The sequence below is a fragment of the Nomascus leucogenys genome, chromosome 22a, assembly GCF_006542625.1.
Source record: "Nomascus leucogenys isolate Asia chromosome 22a, Asia_NLE_v1, whole genome shotgun sequence".
Taxonomy (NCBI): Eukaryota; Metazoa; Chordata; class Mammalia; order Primates; family Hylobatidae; genus Nomascus; species Nomascus leucogenys.
In genome coordinates this window covers 52,327,000-52,335,915 of record NC_044402.1, presented here as the reverse complement: position 1 = coordinate 52,335,915, position 8,916 = coordinate 52,327,000, and the positions used below count along the sequence as shown (strand labels likewise).

At 45.1% G+C, this 8,916-nt stretch overlaps 1 non-coding gene across 1 annotated transcript; it reads right to left on the bottom strand.

Annotated features, from left to right (window-relative positions):
• Positions 1-1,560: 1,560 nt before the first annotated feature.
• Positions 1,561-1,667, bottom strand: LOC115832740. Its single transcript, XR_004028238.1, has one exon. It is a non-coding gene; the product is annotated as a U6 spliceosomal RNA (small nuclear RNA).
• Between the last annotated feature and the right edge of the window lie 7,249 nt (positions 1,668-8,916).

Genomic DNA, 8,916 nt, shown 5'->3' with positions numbered 1-8,916 from the left:
TCCTCATTTAATATTACTGAGTCAATTTAGAATGACATCATTAAATATAGTTTTTAAATGTTTTAATTAGTAGTAAAAAAAGACAATTCTCTGAATCTGAAATATTTCTTTTTTCAACTCCTACCTTAGTATGTGGTAGTTTTTTTAAAATTTTAGGCTGACTTGAACAGCATGGTAAATTATCTTAAAACTGGGGAATACTTTTTCATGTTCAGATTTTTAAAAAAACTTACAATCACTGACATGTCCAATTTCTGATATTTCAAATAAGATAGATTTCTTTTCTGCAACAATAAACATTTTAAGTAAAGCTAATCTTTAGGATTAAATACATTTATTTTTAAATGAAGCATGATTAATTTTCTATAATCCATATTAATGATTCTCAAACTCTTTCTATAGAAGCACCCTTAAAAACAGCAGAGTAAAACATTTTTCTTGAGGACATGAGCTTAATCTCATTAGCTCAAGAGAAGCTCCAAATGGCTTGAAAATTTTGAGTTTTATTTTATGTATTAATTTTAATTTTACCTTTAATGTCAGTCATCTATATGAATTTTAAAATCGTTTCTTCTAATTCTGTGAAAAATGTCAACAGTAGTTCAATGAGAATAGCATTGAATCTATAAATTACTTTGGGCAGTATGACCATTTTCACGATATTGATTCTTTCTATCCATGAGCATGGAGTGTTTTTCCATTTATTTGTGTCCTCTCTGAGTTACTTAAGCAGCGATTTGTAGTTCTCCTTGAACAGATCCTTCAATTCCCTTGTGAGCTGTATTCCTAGGCATCTTATTCTGTTTGTAGCAATTGTGAATAGAAGTGTATTCACGATCTGACTCCCTGCTTGTCTGTTGTTGTTGTATAGGAATGCCTGTGGCTTCTGCACATTGATTTTGCATCCTGAGACTTAACTGAAGTTGCTTATCAGCTTAAGAAGCTTTTCAGCTGAAACAATGGCGTTTTCTAGATATAGGATCATGTCATTTGCAAAGAAAGACAATTTGACTTCCTCTCTTCCTATTTGAATATCCTTTCTTTCTCTTACCTGATTGCCCCGGGCAGAACTTCCAATACTATGTTGAACAGGAACGGTGAGAGAGGGCATCCTTAGGCCCGGCGTCGTGGCTCACGCCTGTAATCCCAGCACTTTGGGAGGCCAAGGCAGGTGGATCACAAGGTCAGGAGATCAAGACCGTCCTGGCTAACACGGTGAAACCCCGTCTCTACTAAAAACTACAAAAACTTAGCCAGGCATGGTGGTGGGCGTCTGTAGTCACAGCTACTTGGGAAGCTGAGGCAGGAGAATGGCTTGAACTCGGGAGGCGGAGCTTGCAGTGAGCCGAGATCATGCCACTGCACTCCAGCCTGGGCGACAGAGCGAGACTCCGTCTCAAAAAAAAAAAAAAAAAAAAAAAAAAAGAGAGGGCATCCTGGTGTGAAAGGGGAATGCTTCCAGCTTTTGCCCATTTAGTATGATATTGGTTGTGGGTTTGTCATAGATGGCTTTTATTATTTTGAGGTATGTTCCTTCAATACCTAGTTTATTGAGAGTTTAAAAATATGGAACGCTTCATGAATTTGCATGTCATCCTTGTGCAGGGGCTGTGCTGATCTTCTCTGTATCATTCCTATTTTATTATATGTGCTGCCAAAGCGAGTACTCATCACAAGTTCTTAGAAGTGGAGATAAGTGAAGAAATGTGGGTGAGATGGAGTGTTGAATTTCATCTGCAGTAATTTCTGCATCTAACAAAATGTGATTATCTCTGTCTCTTTTTCTTTAATTAAGTGATAAAATGCATTGCAGATTTAAAGTTTAAATATTCTTGTATTCTGGGGATGAAAAATCTGGGCAGGATATTTGGTTTATTTATAGCTCATTGGTGGACACAATCTAGTACTATTTTTCTCAGTATTTTTACCTCTAATTGCTTAGAAGTGATTATCTTATCATGCTTTTCTCTTATGTATTCCCTAGCTGGCTTTAGAATCAATGTTATTTACACATAAACAATAATGAGTTTACTGGCTTTCTCTATGTTTCCTCATTCTCTTGAATATTAAGGATAAGTTCAGTAACCTTCTTCAAAGTTTTGGTAGAACTTATCTGTAAAACAGTCTAGATATGCCTGAATGGAAATAAAGTTTTACAGCCGTTTTAACTTCTTTATTTGTAGTAAGTTCTCCCCATTGACATAATCTTGTTCATAGTCTCAAAATTATTTAAACCTCTACTATATCTTTAGTGGCATATTTATCTATCATACTGTTATTTTATTCTTAATTACCATTGCGTGTTTTATTTCTCCGTCAAAAATACAGCTGCTTTTGGTGGGCTGGGCCCTCAGCAGTGGCAGCTGCCAGGTCAGCCTTGGTGAGTGGCGACTCAATTGCTGTGCCCATGCAGTCTCCATCGCAGCCACCATGGCCACTTTGTGCAGGGTCTCCATGAGCAAGGCCTGTGTGGCTGAGTGGCACCGTCCATCAAGCCATCTCACTCACCTGGTTACAGGGAGCCCCATCCCCTTAAAGACCCTCTGGTGGGCATCCACACACAACCACTATCATCACACACTCGGCCTGTAGCAAGAGGTCTATGCGTACCTCTCTCCTCTACCTCCCAATTTTCCAACTCTATTTTTCTCAGGTTCGTGACCAGCCAGCCAAGCCATGAGCCACTGCCCATGACTCATTCATTCATGCAATATTGGACATCATTTCACACCCCGCACCTCCCATGTGGAAATCATCAATTGAGGTACGGAGAAATGGAACTGAGAAGTTAAGAAAACCAGTTTAAAGTCAGTGAGCAGGTTCTCATTGGCAACAAGCTCCATACTGCTGAGATACAGGGAAACAGAGGGGAGAAAGCTGGAGTGTTGATCCCCCACTCCTTGGTTGTCAGTTCCCTGTCCTGTGTGTGGGCGGAACGTACTCCAGCTGCTCTATAGCAAGTCCCAGGTGTTTGCAGTAAGAAGCTACTGGCATGCATGGGAACAGTGAATGCCAAACACTTAAAGCAATTCCATGTTAAGTACATAAGCTCTTCATATCTTTTTTTTTTTTTTTGACAGAGTTTCGCCCTTGTTACCCAGTTGGAGTGCAATGGTGTGACCTCAGCTCACTGCAACCTCCAACTTCCCAGGTTCAAGCGATTCTCCTGCTTCAGGCTCTCAAGTAGCTGGGACTACAAGTGCGTGCCACGATACCCAGCTAATTTTGTGGTTTCGGTGGAGATGGGGTTTCACCATGTTAGTCAGGCTGGTCTTGAACGCCTGACCTCAAATGATCTGCCTGCCTCGGCCTCCCAAAGTGCTGGGATTACAGGCATGAGCCACTGCACCTGGCAGATCTTTATTCTTTTTATGTAGCAAAAAGTATAAAGCCACACATGGTTTATTTGAAATATGAAGAGATGGAAGGATCAATTGAGCCCGCGAGTTCAAGGCTGCAGTGAGTTGTGATTGTGCCACTGCACTCCAGCCTGGGTGACGGAAGAGACCTTGTCTCGAAAAAGAAGCTGAAAACAATGGAACCATGCCTTCAGAATTCTAGAAAGAAAGTTATTTTCAACTTATAAATCTATATTCAACCAAATAATCAAGGATGAAGGTAAAATAATACATTTTCAGGCAAGCAAAGACTCAGGGGTTACCTCCATGTACCCTTTGTTGGGAAGCTATTGGAGAAAATACTCCAGCAAAATGAAGGAGTAGACAAACCAGAGAATGACATGGACCCAGCAAATAGGATCCAACACAGGAAATATTCCAGCTATGGAGCTGGCTTTAAAAAGAAACAGTAAAAATATTAACAGTTTAGCTGGGTGGAATGGCTCATGCCTGCAGTCCCAGCTACTCAGGAGGCTAAGCAAGAGGTTGGCTTGAGCCCAAGAGTTGCAGACCAGCCTGCCCACCATAGTGAGATTCCCTTCTCTTAAAAATAATAATAAGTTATTGCCAGATTTGGGGCATTTGGAAAGAAGTTCATTGAAGATAAAGCAAAAGTGAAAAAAACAAGGGGGAAGGGTGGTTAGGCAATCATTAATTCTAGGGCAGAAGGAAGTACAGGACAGGAAGTAAGAGCGTAATACTCTGTTTTTCTCAACAATGAGCAATATGTACGTACTCATAATGATGTGGTGACTACTTAGTCCCTAAATCTGGTAACCACTTTGGGACAATACGGGAGGAAAAGTGAAGATAGTGATGGTGTAAGAGCTAAATCCTCATCTGTCATATCAAAAAATCACTATAGAATGTATAAAATAATCAAGAAATGACTAAGTAGTTATGTGAGGAAAAAAATAGAAGACATTGCTAAAAGAGTTAAAAGTCATTGCTCTGGAGAATTAGGAGGGATGGGGCAGGGGATTGTTAGGATGCATTATAAACTGAAGAGGCTTTTAAAAAATTACATGTATTAATATATGCACCCACTTGAAAAACTGAAAAAATAATAATTTGGAAAAACCCATGAAGGTAACTACCAGAAGGAAAAACAAAGAAAATTAAAAGTGCTTGCCTATGGAAAGAACAAATGGCAGGACTGTTGTTTTCATTGTAAGACTTTTAGAGCCATTTGATTTTACTTGATCATTTTCATCTATTTCTTTAATGAAAACAACTCTATAACAATAAAAAGTTACACTTGTTCATAGAAAACAAACAAACAAACAAACAAACAAACAAACAAACCTTCCTGCCCAGCCCATCTCATTCTCCCTGAATCCTCAGCGCTAATGAGGACTGTCTCCTCACCTGCCTGGACTGGGCTTTTTAACACTGGAAAGTGGATGTGATTTCTAGTTTCTGCATGTCCTGGTTTATTGTGCTGCCAGTAAAATAAAATCAAAATACACATTGAATAAATAACAAATAAAATAACCCATAGTGAGCAAAGTTTTACAATGTATTTTTTTGAGTCAAGATCTCGCTCTGTGGCCTGGGCTGGAGTCCAGTGGTGCGATCATGGCTCACTACAGCCTTGAATCCGTAAACTCAAGGGATCGTCCCATCTCAGCCTTCCCAATACTTGGGAATACAAGTGCCCACCACCAGGCCTAGCTAAGTTTACTTATTTTTATATCTTTTAGAGACGAGGGTCTCACAATGTTGTCCAAGCTGTTCTCTAACTTCTGATCTCAAGTAATCTTCTTGCCTTAGCATCCTGAATTGCTGGGATTCCAGGGGTGAGCTGTCATGCCCGGCTTGTAATATACTGACACCATCAAAGTTTCCTTCTCCAAGTATGGACACAACAGCAGACGCCCCTTGTCTCTTGGGTCAGGACACTGGGTAGAGTGGAAGAGCAAGACAACAAAGTCCCTGCAGAAAGCACCCACGTGGAAGAGGTCCCTCAGGGAGGGCCAGCTGTCCCAGGGCCACCGTATTTAGGGATAACTCCTTTTTCTGGGCAGGACTGTTCTTTGATTACTTTTGTATTCATGATAGTTCTGAAATCGTAGGATGATGAGACTCAAGACTGGCTAGGGTTTGTTTTCAAAAAACCATCTCCAAGATTTGTTGATTTTTTGAATGGTTTTTGTGTTGCAATTTCCTTCAGAACTTAACTCATTCTTAACATTTCACAGACTACTTTCAGTTAATAATGTACTAGTGCCCATAAATATAAAAATATTGCGACAATTTATCCTCTATAAAATGTCCATCTTTTATGGTATAGATATTATATGTAATATATCTATATAGGTTGTAAATCCCACGATAAAAAACTTTTTCTTATCTTTAAACAGTTCTATGTATATAAAGTAAGAATAAATGAGGGGAGAAAGATAGCCTTTTGTACTTACCTCAGTATTTACCACTTTTGATCATCTTCATCTTTTTTGATAGTCTCATTTTCCACCTGGTATCATTTGCCTCTACCCTGAAGAATTTTCCATAACAATTGTTACTGTACAGATCTGCTGGTGACAAATTCTCTTAATTTTCTTTTACCTGAAATATCTCCTTATTTGCCTAACCTTGAAGGACATCTATGCTGGATATAGAATTCTTAGTTGACCTTTTTGTCTTCCAGCACTTTAAAGATGTTATTCTAATTTCTTTTGTTTCTATGATTTCTAATAGGAAGTCATTGGTCAGGACAAGAGGAACAGAGAAACAGAAACTGGGAAAATAACATGGTAGACCTAAAACTTGTCATATCAATAATGACAAAAACCTGTATGAATCAACACTCTAATGATGGGCAGAGATTCTGTGACGTGGTTTAAAAAAACATAGAACCCAACCATATGCTCTTTCCAGACATGCACTTTCTTTTTTTTTTTTTTTTTTTATTTAACTTTTATTTTTAGTTAAGGGGTACATGTGCAGGTTTGTTATATAGGTAAACTTGTATCATGGGGTTTTGTTGTACAAATTATTTCTATACCCATTAGTACCCACCCAAGTATTAAGCTTTAGTTCCCATTAGCTATTTTCCTGATCCTCTCCCTCCTCCCTCCCTCTGCCCTCAAGTGGACCCCAGTGTGTTTTGATCCCCTCTGTGTGCCCATGTATTCTCATCATTTAGCTCCCACTTATAAGTGAGAACATGTGCTATATAGTTTTCTGTTCCTGTGTTAGTTCGCTAAGAATAATGGCCTCCAGCTCCATCCATGTTCCTGCAAAGGACATAATCTCATTCTGTTTTTGGCTGTATAGTATTCTATGGTGTATATGTGCCACATTTTCTTTTTTTTATTTTTATTTTTATTAATTTTTTTTGCACACAAAACAATAAACATTTTCTAAAAATACATACAAACAAAAGATGCATATCAAACATATTAGGAAGGTTGCACATGGGAAGACAGGGAATAGAAATGGGGAGTGGGACTTAAAGAAAATAAATGAGAGAGGGACTTTATATGGATCAGTGATAATAACTCAATCCTCTATTTGACAAAGAAGAAGGAGAAGGAAGAGGAAGAAAAAGAAAGTGGGATAAAGGATCAGAAAGGGAGGAAAATAGAAAAATTAGAGCATGACTCCAGGGTAGACCTGTTTTGTTGTCACTGGGTTGGTTGGTTGGTTTTTCTGTTGTATTTTTCATATGTTTCGCCATGTTGGCCAGACTGGTCGGAACTCCTAGCCTGAAGTGATCAACCCGCCTCGGCCCCCCAGAGTGCTGGGACCACAGGCGTGAGCCACCACGTCCAGCCCCCACATTGCTTCTGGCCTCCATGGTGGACCTCCCAGACGGGGTGGTCGGGCAGAGGCGCTCCTCACTTCCCTGATGGGGTGGCCGGGCAGAGATGCTCCTCACTTCGTCCCAGACGGGGCGGCCGGGCAGAGGTGCTCCTCACTTCTTCCCAGACGGGGCGGCCGGGCAGAGGCGCTCCTCTCTTCCCAGACGATGGGTGGCCCGGCAGAGGCTCTCCTCACTTCCCAGATGGGGCGGCCGGGCAGAGGCACTCCTCACTTCTTCCCAGTCGGGGCGGCCGAGCAGAGGCGCTCCTCTCTTCTTCCCAGACGGGTCGGCCGGGCAGAGGCGCTCCTCACTTCTTGCCAGTCGGGGCCGCCGGGCAGAGGCGCTCCTCACTTCTTCCCGGACGGGGCGGCCGGGCAGAGGCGCTCCTCATTTCCCAGATGATGGGTGGCTGGGCAGAGGCGCTCCTCACTTCCCAGACGATGGGTGGCCGGGCAGAGGCGCTCCTCTCTTCCCAGACGATGGGTGGCCGGGCAGAGGCGCTCCTCAGCTCCCAGACGGGGCGGCCGGGCAGAGGCGCTCCTCACTTCTTCCCAGTCGGGGCCGCCGGGCAGAGGCGCTCCTCTCTTCTTCCCAGACGGGGCGGCCGGGCAGAGGCGCTCCTCACTTCCCAGACGATGGGTGGCCAGGCAGAGGCGCTCCTCACTTCCCAGACGACGGGTGGCTGGGCAGAGGCGCTCCTCACTTCCCAGACGATGGGTGTCCGGGCAGAGGCGCTCCTCAGTTCTTCCGGGACAGGGCGGCCGGGCAGAGGCACTCCTCACTTCTTCCTGGACGGGGTGGCCGGGCAGAGGCGCTCCTCACTTCTTCCCGGACGGGGCAGCCGGACAGAGGCATTCCTCACTTCTTCCCGGACGGGGCGGCCGGGCAGAGGCGCTCCTCATTTCCCAGACGATGGGTGGCTGGGCAGAGGCACTCCTCACTTCCCAGACGATGGGTGGCCGGGCAGAGGCGCTCCTCTCTTCCCAGACGATGGGTGGCCGGGCAGAGGCGCTCCTCACCTCCCAGACGGGGCGGCTGGGCAGAGGCGCTCCTCACTTCTTCCCAGTCGGGGCCGCCGGACAGAGGCGCTCCTCTCTTCTTCCCAGACGGGGGGGCCGGGCAGAGGCGCTCCTCACTTCCCAGACGATGGGTGGCCGGGCAGAGGTGCTCCTCACTTCCCAGACGATGGGTGGCCGGGCAGAGGCGCTCCTCACTTCTTCCCCGACAGGGCGGCCGGGCAGAGGCGCTCCTCACTTCCCAGACGATGGGTGGCCGGGCAGAGGCGCTCCTCTCTTCCCAGACGATGGGTGGCTGGGCAGAGGCGTTCGTCACTTCCCAGACGGGGCGGCCGGGCAGAGGGGCTCCTCACTTCCCAGAGGGGACGGCCGGGCAGAGGCGCTCCTCACTTCCCAGACGGGGTGGCTGGGCAGAGGTGCTCCTCACTTCCCAGACTTGGCGGCCGGGCAGAGGCGCTCCTCACTTCTTCCCGGATGGGGTGGCCGGGCAGAGGCGCTCCTCATGTCTTCCCGGACAGGGCGGCCGGGCATAGGCGCTCCTCACTTCTTCCCGGACGGGGCGGCCGGGCAGAGGCGCTCCTCACTTCCCAGACGATGGGTGGCCGGGCAGAGGCGCTCCTCACTTCCCAGACGATGGGCGGCCGGGCAGAGGGGCTCCTCACTTCCCAGACGGGGGGGCCAGGCAGAGGCGCTC